At 45.3% G+C, this 14,470-nt stretch overlaps 1 long non-coding RNA gene across 1 annotated transcript; it reads right to left on the bottom strand.

The window, feature by feature from the left end:
• Positions 1-3,502: 3,502 nt before the first annotated feature.
• LOC142924765 (uncharacterized) lies at positions 3,503-7,872 on the bottom strand. Its single transcript, XR_012941847.1, has 2 exons — positions 7,711-7,872; positions 3,503-5,728 (listed from the first exon to the last, which is right to left on the bottom strand). It is a non-coding gene; the product is annotated as an uncharacterized LOC142924765 (long non-coding RNA).
• Between the last annotated feature and the right edge of the window lie 6,598 nt (positions 7,873-14,470).

Genomic DNA, 14,470 nt, shown 5'->3' on the forward strand with positions numbered 1-14,470 from the left:
CCAGCGCCACCACGAGCGAATCGTGAGCCTGCAATCTACAACCGCCGACGACGGAGCACCAGCGCGCCGCTGCGGGCGTGCTTCTAACGCCGTCTACCAGACGGTCATCTCAGCTACAACAACGCATCTACTCGTTCACCAACGTCCGTCGAGTCCGAACCAACTACTGAAAGAAGAATCAACTGATACGTATGATACACTGCCCCCCACTACACGACAAACCAGACGTCTGCTTGACGCAAAGAATCGATTCCGAACATTGGCCTACTCTTTCACCACTCATACCATTCAACACACACACACACGGGTCATTAACAAAGCCTAAAAACCTCAAGCCATTGAACCATCCGTGATTGTGGAAACATCGCAACGACCGAGTGAATAATCCATCGTTTTTAAGAGTGTTCATAATTTTTCTCTGTAATATTGTGCTAGGGCTGTACTTCTAACCGCATAAATTACCAACTGACCCATTAACAAGGATTAATTCTTGACTCCTCACCACGGAGCGCCGCTCGCGGGGATAGAGATTGTTCAACCGGTTCCCTGTCAGGGGTCTGGCCACAATTAATTAAAAGATTGGCCCGAGATAAGGATATCAAAAGAAAACATCGCCACCCATTGAGTCGCGTTGAGAAGTTGATTAGAAATACTTGAGTCGTTCGTTAATATTTGTCTTTCTGCATAATCTTGCCGGTATCCACGAATGAAATAACGAATTCAAACGCATATTTGTGCCTCCAAGAATAATACTGGTTGGAGTGCCCTGTCAACGAGTAGCGTTGCATAATAATCAGTCATCCTATTGTTAACAACGTGACAATAATTGCATTAAGGGCCGCGCATGATCAATGACCGAATGCTGTGTTGTGTGACAATTCAAGTAACGAAGCATTGTGGCCATCGAGTGGTGTTGATAAGGCAATTAGAAGTATTTCAGTCGAACGCTTTAAATTCATAATCGTTATGAATCAATGAACGAACATCAACGTGGTACTGTGCTGACGATTTCAAGCATAATAACTTCGCATATCAGAATGTATTAAGGATTGGATACGAATCAAAGACCAAGTGCCGTGTTGTGTAATCATTCAAGAATACGAGTTTGCATATTATAAGGTTAAGGTTTTGATAGAATAGTTCGCATGTTTTTAATCTCTCTCTCAACAACCGATCGATTGCGTTACGCGTCGGGAATTAACCACAGGTGCCGCTATCGAGGTGAAACAACGTAATCGTGATGGTATCATGTTCACGCTGTGTTGAAATTCCAAAATTCCAAGGTCGAGAGTTTTCATATTATCCAAAAATTAAAGTTAGCTAGAAAATAAAATTGATCAAAGCAGAAGGTTTGTGTGTGATTCTTCCTGAAATTCTGCATAATATTGTTCTGCGTATGAGATCTGAATCCTGGGGACCTATCATAAGCACACTATCACCACACATAATCCATAACACGCATAATTCGTAATGTTCAATCGAGAGTAATCGTATCCTTATCGATAATACGGAATTAAAGAGCAGAGTCGAATCGACTCTCTCTCATTCACGATCACAACGCCTGCGTCACTGCATACGACTAATTGCGTCATTCCAATTCATAACACAATCCTAGTCACCGAGGCTCGACCTGATAATCCATAACGACCTGCATTATCCTAACCACGCCCACTCGCATAAATTAATACAATTATCTCTCGAATCAGCATAATTTATGCGCATAATTACACTAATTAACATAATTTCGGATAAATTATGCAAATCTCAAATTTCATTTAATTTTCATTATTTTCATCAATTTTCATAACACCTATATATACAACACTGGGACCCGACATCCTTATAAGGGTCGGGGCCGAGCGCGGACCAGTGGTCAGGACCCGCACCTTGGCTGGGTCGGGTCAGAGTAGCCTCCCTAGCTAGGACTCTGGGACCTCGAGCCCAACGTCCTTGTAAGGGCCGCGCCGAGCTCGGACCAGTGGTCAGGACCCGTACCTTGGCTGGGTCGGGTCAGTTAGCCTCCCCTAGGGCACAGATAGCCAGAGGGCTGAGAGCCAGGTTTGATCAGTGCGAGGGCACGCTAGCCCGGAGGCTGTACCTCCCTAGATAGTGGGAGTAAAGGGGAGTTCTGTTCATAGTTACCAATAAACTGCGTTGCCTCTAAAGACGTCTCCAGTCTCCGTGGAACCCACTACATATATGTATTTTTATATTTTGACCACTGTGTGATAAACACCTTGCCTGCGTGCGGCGACGCTGGATGCTTTTCCCTCTTCCTTTTCCTCATCCCTTACCAGAATGAACACGGTAATGCGGTCATGCACCTTGGGGGGGGGGGGGGGGGGGTCAGACATTTGTGACGATGTGTGACGAGGGGGAGGGGGGGTTTGATAAATGTGACGTCACATCAAAATGCGCAACTTTAAGTATAGAATTGTTATAACACTAATTGTTATAACACTCCTACAACATCAGTGCAGCGCCACGCACTACAATGACAATAGTTGAAGCATGTTTTATTTTCAAAATGGAAATATGGTTTTGGGGGGGGGGGGCAGACCTGTGTGACGTCATATTTGAGGGGGGGGTCTGACTTTTTGTGACGCCGAGTGACGAGAGGTCAAAAATTGCGTGACGTCATTCATGGACGGCCCCTCAAGTGAATGGCAAAATTGGTTTCGATTTACGTTGTTTCACTTACCGTCGTGTTTTTCAATGTACTAAATCGAGAACTTCAGTGCTTGGGGGATTTTGGAGCTGGCTCACCGCCTGGGCTGCTGCTGCCTTCCCACTCGGCTGTGGTTGCTCGAACCTCCGAGTCGTTCATAGCTCGTGGCTTCTAATATCGGAAGGAAGCGGTGATCGTCTTTGTTCGATGGCCAAGAGCTGCTGCTGCGAGGATGACCGGAGTTTGCGTGATGATCGTTTATGCTCCTGGACACGAGATCAGCAAGGTGTGATGTTTCATTTGTGGGAGTTGCACCGCCTGTACGCGATCAACCGTCGACGCGCCCACCCGGGCCCCACGTTTGCCGTGAGGCACCATGAGGGCCTCCCCGACGGCCAGGGCCTCCGCACGGTCGGAGTGGGCAGAGGCTGGCGTTCGACTGGTGGTTTGAAAAGAACACGGACAAACATTCGAGCTCACGCTTTTGCTTTGGCAACAATTTTCGTTAATTGGGCTCCGAGCGGCTCAACAAGCCTGGAAGCCGGCGCATTTAATCACCTCCGAGATCGAAATGTGGCAAATCGCATGCTAATCAGGAGCAAGTTGGCCCAGGGATTGAGAATCAAATTTGCATGTGAAACGGCGGTGCAGGACTCGATTCGAAGGCAAGTGAATACTGCGCAGTGGTGCATTGCAAGTGGACATTATTATCATCCAACAGTGACCAGCATGGTGAAGTATGGTCAAACTAAACCTGACATCCAACATCACGTGGCGAGATGTTCATCCAGCAGTGGAAAACGTAACTTAAAGTAACCAAAATAACAGAAGATGCATGGAAAATAAATCGGTTTAATTTTGTATATAAACGCGTATAACTCATGTGTACATGCTTGTAAATATACGATTCAGCTAAAAAATGTTAAACACATTTACACAAAGTCTCAAAGACATCAACTCGCTTAAATCTTTACCATTACTCCAGGAGCTCAGAATTATTGCCCAAGTACTGTATATACGTGAGCAAAGTTACGACCATTTACGAAAAAATTGGAAAACGTGTCAATATTTTGTCAGAAATTATCTTTGCACGTCTAAAGGACAAGAGAAGCTGTAACGAAATGCGCATTTGTAAACGATTAAACCTTAAAATTTTCTGACACCGACATTTTTTCCAAAAACATTCCTTGTGTGATTGCACAGAGTCCGATGAGGGGTGGGGCAGCTGTGTAAAAAAACCTGAGGTGAAATTCTCCGTTAAACCGACGATTTAAACAGCAACACCTCGGGGAATTTTATACTCTGTTCTATGCAGCTGACCGCTGCCCCTTCATACAGTAAATGGCATCCTCACAAGAATAAGTAACCTAACATCCCTTGCAGGGAATCCTCTCGCGATAAAAAATCTTCCATTTGCCATCCATCACGAGACCCCTGCGGGTGTCACCGTGCACAATCATACTTCGAAGCTCTTGCTCGGATTCCCCAGAGCTTTGCCCTCCGAGTGGCCACCCTAATGGCCCACTGCGACAGGCCAAACCTGGCACAATTGTAGGTTTTTAACTATAATACACGTTTTATGTGTTAGATCGTTTAAATATATAAATGTGTTGTTAAACCCACCACCACCCGACAACCAATTAGTAAGGTTTGTCACGTAAACAGAACATGTCAATTCGTTACTAGTACAGTCCACCAGTGTGTTGGAGAGCAAAGCCACACCATTTACAATCTAAGTACAACATTTCCCCAGCACTAACTAGCTTCATCAGGCGACAGCCATCACTTGTGAGCACTTCTTTCGCGAATTGGGAGGGGAATCAATGAATGCATATGACTATGGGTATCCATTGCCGATTGGGTTATTTATATGTTAATCAACACACATTATGCATGCGCATTAAGGGACGAGGATTCTCCACGAATCTGGCTGTCGCCTGATGAAGCTGGTTGTAATTACTGGTGAAACATTGTACTCAGATTGTAAATGTTGTGGCTTTGCTCTCCAAGACACCGGTGTGATGTTACTAGTAACGAATTGGCATGTTCTGTTAATGTGACAAACCTTTCGAATTGGCTGTGTCGGGTGGTGGCGGGTTTACTGACACATTTAAATATTTATTACGCGATCTCACCCAAAAAACCAGTGTTATGGATATTGGTCGCGAAAGCCTACGTGTTAAACTGGTTTTCAACTGTTAGATCAGTGGTAGCCGATATGTGAATCGCGATCCATGGGTGGATGATCGCAAAAGATTTTGATTGTGGATCTCAGGACAAATAGGAATAAACACCTCTAATATAAAGCAATTCTTGTTATAGCAGATGGCAAAACAAAATCCCCGACTAAGAATTAATGGATTAATAATATATATTTTAAACCAATAGATCGCACTAGCACTTGGCATGTCTACAGTGTTCTATTAGTCGGTTAAATCCATCCGGGTAACTGTTGGTCATATATTGCTGGTAGATCACGGAACATGTTGAGATATACCAGAATGGATCACAGTGCTTTGTGGGTTGGACACTGCTGCGTTAGTCAATACACACCACCGATTCAGTAACCAATATTTTTGTGAAATCACCTTCATCACAAGGGGGTCAGTGTCTTGGCTGGCAAAGAAGTGGGGCATAAGATATCCTAAACCTTTCATACATCTTGACGCGTATACACCTTAATTGGCTGATTGTACTGGTTGGCAAGGTAAAAATTCTAAAAAAAAAAAAATGCGCTACCATTTGAACCGCTGCGCCAGGAGAACGAAGAACCGGTGAACTCTGGATTGCAAGTTCAGAGTGCAAACCGTCTGTTACTTCAGGGAAACATTTCTCATAACCGCCACTGCTTTTTTTTTCAATTGTTCACCTCTGCTTGCGAGCACAATATACACTTAATTAACTCTGCAGATGTAAAACCCAGAGTGTGTGCCCACTCATGCACCTCCTCCGACATCTTGTTGACACCGCATCCACGATACACTAGTGCTGTCTGGGTTTCTTAGGCCGGGGAGGAGGCGAGCCCCATGGGGTGGACTCCGCAGGGTTGTAGCCTGGAATCTGTGATAGCGGACACACAAATGGCACAAAACGTACAACAAATATAGTCACCCAAATAAGCCTTTAACAGACTGTGCTGCTGTTAGGCGGCATGGCCCACGAGGGGGTAAGTGGCCAACACCTCTCCCCAGTGCTGATGTTTACACACTGCACCAGGTACTCATTTAAGAAAGAGTTGACCTTGGGTAGGCAAAACAGCAGTTCAGATAATCCTCATTGGTGTTGGCGGTGAGTGGGAATTGGGTTGCCGGGTTCATAGCGCAGCGTGCTAACCACTACACCAATGCTCTCACACACACATATGCGAGTATTTCCAACAAATGTGATACGTTATCATTACACTTATTAACACTGAAAAACTTCGCCAAGTCTGAAGACTTTTGAGGAACACGGGGAGAGAAGATGACAACTCCACACAGTAACACACTCTAGTTGGGAATCAAACCCAGTTTTCTTGCTGCAAGACACAAGGGTTTACCAATGTGCCACCCTGCCGCCCATGGCGATACGTAAACTACCTTAATACCAGTTTCAACGCATGCTTATTTTTAGATATGGGAGGAAACCAGAGAACCCGGAGGAAACCCATGCAGAACAGACTCATGGAGTTTTGTTAAGAAATCTGACATCTACCAAGGCTCCCACACCCTGACTTAGCTTGGTATCTTGAGAACTCGCATTCATCATTTAAATAGGTCACGTTTCAAATAATGGCCCTTCTTGTGCAATGAACTAGGGCCATAATAAAAATCTATTTTATACAGCACCTTGCATATCGAAATATCTCAAAAAAGCACTGGACATTAAAAAACTACTCAAGTATAGATACAAGCCAATAGAAATAAAGTAAAAGCCGATAATAACAATAATGACAGTGATACTGACACTTTACACAGCATGCAAAATGCAATAAAAGCTAATCATGATTCCTCTCACAGTAATAACCAATAAGAATCCAGGAAAAGCCAATTAATAACGACGTTTTCAAGCTGGATTTAAACACACGGACAGTCACAACTGATATAGGTAGGGATAGTGTCCCATAGTCTTTGGATATACAGTCTGTTCTATAATACGGTAGTTGCGTACCTCAAGAACACCGCGTTTTGGAAAAATCGTGTTATAATAAATAATATATGGGGTAAAGCGCAGTCCGCAATAACGCGTGAGATGCGTAACACAGGCTGAACAAAGACTAAGGAACGTGGGTAGCATCTAGAAGCATCCAGCAGCATCCCGCCTTGTGTGATGCTACGCCGAGGCAGCCGTTACGACCGCTTATTCCTACTCGCGCGACGTAGTTCCATTCATTCAACCGAGTTATATCCAGTTTGGATCCGCGTTATACAAAAAATGCGTTCCTTCATACATTCATCATCGCGTTATATCCAATTTGCCAGTTACAGGAGGTATAGGACAACAGACTGCAGCTCAAAATGCTAGCTATACATATATTTTTTCCATCCAAGACCGCAGTTTATATTTTATTCCCGTGTTATAAGGGTATTACGTTCAGGGGCTAAATGCCAATGTATGGGTCTGATAGCTACGGGAGAGCCTCAGGAGAGAGTTTGTGTCATCTTGCCACCCCCTCCATTCAAGGAGCGCAGACTACAGTGGTGTAAAATGTAGTCCATAGTTTGGGTTGCATGGCCACAATCGTACAGGAGCTTGTTTTTAATGCACTGCTATGTATCTGTATGAGTCTCTATGAATCTCTAGGAATCATAATGGGTCTCTCTGTATCTCCTATGTATCTCTGTGTCTCTATGGGTTTACTATACGGTCCCACAGTTTGGGTTGCATGGCAACAAGCGCTATGCTGTGGCTTGTGCCATTAATTTTCGGCCCGCTGACGTTCCGATGCGGCGAGCGTTTGTTTTTTGTGCACTACTGCTGGCGCAGCAAGCAGCAACAGCAGCATGGTCACAATACAAATCGGTGGTATTCCGAGGTTGCGCGTCGCGCCGCACGGTGAGTACCTCCGGGCGGACGAGGTGCATGCGGATCCGCTGGTGCTGCAGGTTGGACGAATCCAGCGACACGCGCACGCACACGCGGTCGAACATGTTCAGCGCGATGCCCTCCACGCACAGCGTGGGGCCCTACACAAAACACAAAGACATATCTCCAATGTAGCCTTAACAGACTGTTGGGGCAAGTGCTGTTGGCGAGGAGCACAGATGAAGGCCGGCACGGCACACAAGGGGGTGGGTTGCCAGCGCCATGCCCGGCCGCCTTTGTCTCCCCAGTGGCGATGTTTACACACCGCAGCAGGCATTCAATTGAGTTCCGAGTCAACCTAGGCGAGGCCCAGGACCGGTTCAGATAATCATCACTGGTGTTGACCGTGCGAAGGAATCGAACCCAAGTCGCCGGGATCGTAGCGCAGAGCGCTAACCGCTACACTACCGCTGACTGCTCTCTGCCAAGTGCCCTGCACACAAGCACGGATTGACGTAAACCCAACGTTATTATTCATACTATTACATGGGTCACTCAGAAAAGCCTCACTGATTCTCAAAACGTTTGCATTCAAGGTCACTGCTACGTCTTTGTAAAAGGAGGCGAACGATTGATATGTGCTCCCCAAATAAGTAATTTGCATGTAATTTGCCAACCTTGGACCATGATGCTGGCACACGAATAACGTTACAGGATCTTTTAACGTCCACTGTTAAAGCGGATAGCCTGTAAATATTTTACGCTTAATACACACCACAGTTTCGATTTAAAGATTTCGTGACTGCAAGGATTCATCTTCTTTGGTTCTTTCGGTAAAGTCACGTAGAATGAGAATAAAATAATAAATTGATAAAATAAAATAACACAATAATATTCTCACGACGTTTCGGCCACAACACAGTCTCGTCCCTTCACCTGATGAAGGCCGCTTGTGTTGTGGCCGAAACGTCGTGAGAATATTATTGTGCTATTTTATTTTATCAATTTATTATTTTATTCTCATTCTACGTGACTTTACCGAAAGAACCAAAGAAGACACACCACAGTATTAACCGGAGTGGCCACCGAGTTTGAAACACAAATCTCCACAACACACAGCGAATGCAATACCGCTTGGGCCACCTCACCGCGAGCTGAAAATCAGGCATGAGAAGCCGATGGCTGCAATGACCAAACCAACCGAGGGATCGTGATGTGCGGGCCAGCCAAGGAATTTTAAAGCCTTATTTGGCCATCATTAAGGAGTAGATGCAACCCCCCTTAGGTTATATGGAGTGCACAATTGCAGTTAAGAACATACCTAAAATATGGCTGCAAATGTTGAACCTTTTGAGCTTCTGGTCCAAATTAGGCTGTGTGCATTATCCACGCAGAGTGACAATGTAATGCGGCATGCAAGGCATGCTGGAAAGGACCGGATCCACTGATGACAAATGTGCTTTTTGCCATCTAGAGATCACTTTTTGCATCAACTACTATTTCCCTCATTTGTTTTTATTCTACAAGTACTTTTCTGCCCTTCGAGTTTCTCATTGTTTACAGAAAGCATTAGATTTTCTCTATAATTCTTCCGGATCTGAAGGATTTTACTGTATTTTTAATGTGATGTCCTCTCCGTGACAATACGGGCTCCGTCATGGCAGTTATTTCCAAAGCAAATTTAATTGTGACAGTTTTATATTTGAAACGCATTTACATCATTTAATTCAGTTTCAGTTTATTTTGGTATAGCCCTGTGAGCCATCCGGCTCTAATGTATCCACCGGTGTAACTTCCTCTGTAATAGTCCACACTGCCAAATGGCAAAAAAAAACGGAGCTTCGTATCTCACTGCGTTCTTCCACCTTAAACCAAGTGTCTGTGTGTCTGATAGAAACCTAATCGTAGAGAGATGGTCAGGGGGCTTGGGTCCCAGTGCATTAAGCCAGTCCTGGGTTTAAATGCAGAATTCAGCCGTTCAGGAAATGCCAATGTCTCCCGGTTAAGTGAACACATGCCCTACCTCCTCGTCGAAGGTAACGTTGAGCTTGAGACCTTTGGAGTCAAAGAAAACCGTCCTCTCCAAGCCGTACTTGGGAATGAGCACCACCACGGCGTTTTTGCGCGCAAACAGCACGAAGCCCTCTTCGCTCACCACTCTCTTAGTCTTGAAGAACAACTGAGACCACAACAACAGCCGTTAATCACCGCTACGTGGCAAAGAGCAGACACACGCGCATCACTTACCAAGCCCATAATTATTTAACAAAATTTAAGGTAATTTTCCTGCATCCCCCCGCTAATTTATTCCAGTTGTGCTATTGGCATCATGTCATGGGGATTATTTTGAGTTCAATCGTGAAGGTACAATGTCAATTGTATTGACTATAATCCTCCATCACCTGACAGAGCCAATCAAATAAAGTTGTCACATCATGGGCAAATGTGCCAAGTGACTAGGTTTTTCAGCAAACACAGAAGAATGCTGAAAAGCAATGTCAAGTGTAGCCAACCAGTACAGCCACGGCACCACCACACGTAAGCGTGCGAATAGAAAACAATTGATTCTTACTACACGCACAATACGATGCCTGCTTTCGTGACCTTAAAAATGGTTTTCAAGAGACGAATGGACGCATTATCAGGTGCCTAAGCACACGCCGTGCAAGCTCCACGTGGCCCACACTTCCGCCTCCCACCTGCGTGTGGAAAGCTACAGACGAGCGTTGGGCGTACTGCGCCATGTTGTGGCGGTAGTTGAGGTTGTTGCAGAGCTGCTGCTGCTTCTGCTTGTCGGTGAGCGCCGGGTACGTGGGGTCGGCGCCCACGCACACGGCCAGCAGCCGGTGCACAATCACATCCGAGTATCTGTAACGGTACAGGGAGACAACAACAACAACAATATTCACATTTGTTGTAGCCTCTATTTAATATGAAGATTAAATTTACAGTAGATACAGGCTGCGGTATGGCACCGAGATGCCAACGGAGCAGCGGTATTAATCCACCAAGCACCGCGATTCATTCTGGTGGATCTCAGCGGGTTTCACGATCCACCAGAAAGCTACGCAAACAATGACTCAGATAGATTTAACGCTGTGATGAGATGGAAAATTTGACTTTAACATAGCTATTTCCGTGACCAGTCACATGCTAATCCCTCACATTAACATCATGCTAATCTCCCAGTTACATGTTTATTTCTGACTTTAACACCCTGATGATCCAACACTTTAACACAGCTATTTCAATGCTAAATTCTCCTGTTTGATATGTAAACTCCTTTGTCAAGGCGCTTTACCTCTCCCACCTAGCTTAAAAGACGCTGGGAATCTTAGCAGCAGTTATTGAAGCGCTGTTGTCCCGACAGTTCTGTTCCTTCACCTGAAGAAGGCTACTTGTGTTTTGGCAGAAACGTCGTGAGAATTTTATTTTTTATTATGTTTTATTTTTATTATTTTATTTCCATTCTACGTGACTTTATCAAAATAACCAAGAAGTTGCATAAAGTTGTTGCATGCTTGGGCTCCAGATGCCGAAATTACCTTTTAAAAAACGGCCAGTCTCATCAGATCTCAGAAGCTAAGCTTGCAGCGCCCAGCCCTGATGGTAACCCGGGGATACAAATTCATGTGGAGAAACAAATGTTCGCTTGTGACGACCAAGACTACGCCTGTCCTCCCAAGGACAGGCCTCACTGATTCCGAAGACTTTCATTTTCAGGAGGGTCCTGCCGAGTATTTTTGCAGTAGGGAGGCGATGTTGTGCTGTGCAGTGCCGGAGAGTAAGCTCATGCAGCCGGTCCACCCTGTCCTCTCTCCTCCCGTCGGGACGGGTCGGTCATAATAGCGATCAGAAACACCCTCCACGTCACAAAACAGTTCAATTTCTCAATCCGCAGGTCAGCTCAAATCTGTATTGTGGGCGTTCCCTTGTACTCTACTGTGTACGTGGGGCTCTGGATCCAATCCCCTGATCACCATTGCATTCACTTAAATAATAATAAATTCTCCTGGCCACCCATAGAAAATTAGAGTGCACAATTATACGTGTGATTCATCACAGGCGAGCTCAGACCGGCCACACTTGCAGCTTAGGGCCTCGCATTAAGAGAGGGGGGGGATCTCTAAATACGAAACAAGAAATGGACACGAGGTTTCGAGTTTTAACATAATTGCTTAATAAATAAAGATCGGTGAGAAAAAAAGACTCTCCTAAGCAGTTATTTTCATTCTGCTGACAAAAATATACAGGCATTCATAGAAGGGGCCTCTTAAACTTGACAATGGCATAGGGCCCCAGCAATGCCATCATCCGGCTCTGCTGCCGAGTGTCATCCCAATGAAGTAATTTGCAGGTAACTTTAGCATTGGGATGCTTGGCCAATACCCAGTTACATTGTGATTGTGTGTTTTCTAGCTATGTGAGCAAACTGGATAACCCATACAGAACAAAGGTGAGAACGTAGAAAACTCCGCAAAGTGCCAGTCGGATCATTAACCAAGGCCCTTCTTGTTGCGAGGGTCAAAGATCACCGCTGCACCACCCTGCCACCTGAAACGATAATAGTTCGCTTATAATTTTTTGGTTAGTGTGTACATTTACACGCGATAATCACATCTCATCTCAAGCATTTGAAAAGGGCAGCCTCAGTGGCAACTGTTCTCTGTGTGACACACGGTTATTCAGCACCTAACCTGTAAGCAGGTCAAGTGCTGTTTGCTGCGAGCAATCCCAATTGAGTGAGTCGCAGTGAAGTTTTTTTTTACATGCCAATTTTCGCCTGTGATGCTGACACACGATGGCCATACATTATTTTAAATAATGTCTTGGGATCGTTTTTATTTTTTTACGTTGAATTTTATTGAGTAAATCACGAGCCCGTTACAGTGCGCCACGGGACTGCACGTCATTCGAGTGGTGCATTCACAATGCAACCGGACCATTTATTAGGGGGGGCTGACGCGAAGGGGGGAGTGAGGCCCGCGCCCCCCCATAAACTGGGGGGGGGAGAGGGGGGCATTGTGACAGGCGTAGAAGAGTTGTAGTTGTAATCTGCTCCACGTTTGTCTTGATAAAGGAGACCTGTGCAACCTGCTCGGTGTGTGACGTGCGTGCTCCTCGGTGTGACGTGTGTACCGCTCGGTGTGTGATATGTGTGGGTGTAGGAGAGGCCCCTTACCCTGGTGCATGGCAGTCAATGACAAGTTCTACCGCTTGATCTGCGATGGCTACTGCATGCAGCCACCCCCCTGCTGTCCACCACAAGTGTAAGCCGCCCCCCCATACCTCCCACACCAGGTTTTATCCACTGCTGGACTGATGCGTTTCTATTGTCGATGCAGGTGGCTGACGGAGGAGAGTGCGAAGTGTTTGTTCTGGGATATTCTTTGATTTTAATTGTAGTGATTTAATTAATTGATTGAACAATTGCTTAAGGGTGAATTATGTGATGTGTTATTAGCAGTGAGTTGTGCTGGCTGGTTCAGTCTCGTTGACACGGCCATTATGAACCCTCTTAGTCTGGAATGTCCTACTTCCAGACGTACGTGCTGTTGCGACCCACAGACTCCTCACATACAATGAGGGAAAAAAGTATTCGATCCCCTGCTGATTTTGTACGTTTGCCCACTGACAAAGAAATTATCAGTCTATAATTTTAATGGTAGGTTTATTTGAACAGTGAGAGACAGAAAAACAACAAAAAAATCCGGAAAAACGCATGTCAAAAATGTTATAAATTGATTTGCATTTTAATGAGGGAAATAAGTATTTGACCCCCTCTCAATCAGAAAGCGGCTCCCAGGTGTCTTTTATACAGGTAACGAGCTGAGATTATGAGCACACTCTTAAAGGGAGTGTTCCTAATCTCAGCTTGCTACCTGTATAAAAGACACCTGTCCACAGACGCAATCAATCAATCAGATTCCAAACTCTCCACCATGGCCAAGACCAAAGAGCTCTCCAAGGATGTCAGGGACAAGATTATAGACCTACACAAGGCTGGAATGGGCTACAAGACCATTGCCAAGCAGCTTGGTGAGAAGGTGACAACAGTTGGTGCGCATCATGGAAGAAACACAAAAGAACTGTCAATCTCCCTCGGCCTGGGGCTCCATGCAAGATCTCACCTCGTGGAATTGCAATGATCATGAGAACGGTGAGGAATCAGCCCAGAACTACACGGGAGGATCTTGTCAATGATCTCAAGGCAGCTGGGACCATAGTCACCAAGAAAACAATTGGTAACACACTACGCCGTTAAGGACTGAAATCCTGCAGCGCATGCAAGGTCCCCCTGCTCAAGAAAGCACATATACATTGAGGGAAAAAAGTATTTGATCCCCTGCTGATTTTGTACGTTTGCCCACTGACAAAGAAATGATCAGTCTATATTTTTAATGGTAGGTTTATTTGAACAGTGAGAGACAGAATAACAACAAAATCCAGAAAAATGCATGTCAAAAATGTTATGAATTGATTTGCATTATAATGAGGGAAATACGTATTTGACCCCTCTGCACTTGGTGGCAAAACCCTTGTTGGCAATCACAGAGGTCAGACGTTTCTTGTAGTTGGCCACCAGGTTTGCACACATCTCAGGAGGGATTTTGTCCCACTCCTCTTTGCAGATCTTCTCCAAGTCATTAAGGTTTCGAGGCTGACGTTTGGCAACTCGAACCTTCCGCTCCCTCCACAGATTTTCCATGGGATTAAGGTCTGGAGACTGGCTAGGCTACTCCAGAACCTTAATGTGCTTCTTCTTGAGCCCCTCCTTTGTTGCCTTGGCCGTGTGTT

This window comes from Petromyzon marinus, chromosome 16 (assembly GCF_048934315.1).
Source record: "Petromyzon marinus isolate PM22_M1 ecotype Great Lakes invasive population chromosome 16, UKy_Petmar_22M1.pri1.0, whole genome shotgun sequence".
NCBI classification, from domain to species: domain Eukaryota; kingdom Metazoa; phylum Chordata; class Hyperoartia; order Petromyzontiformes; family Petromyzontidae; genus Petromyzon; species Petromyzon marinus.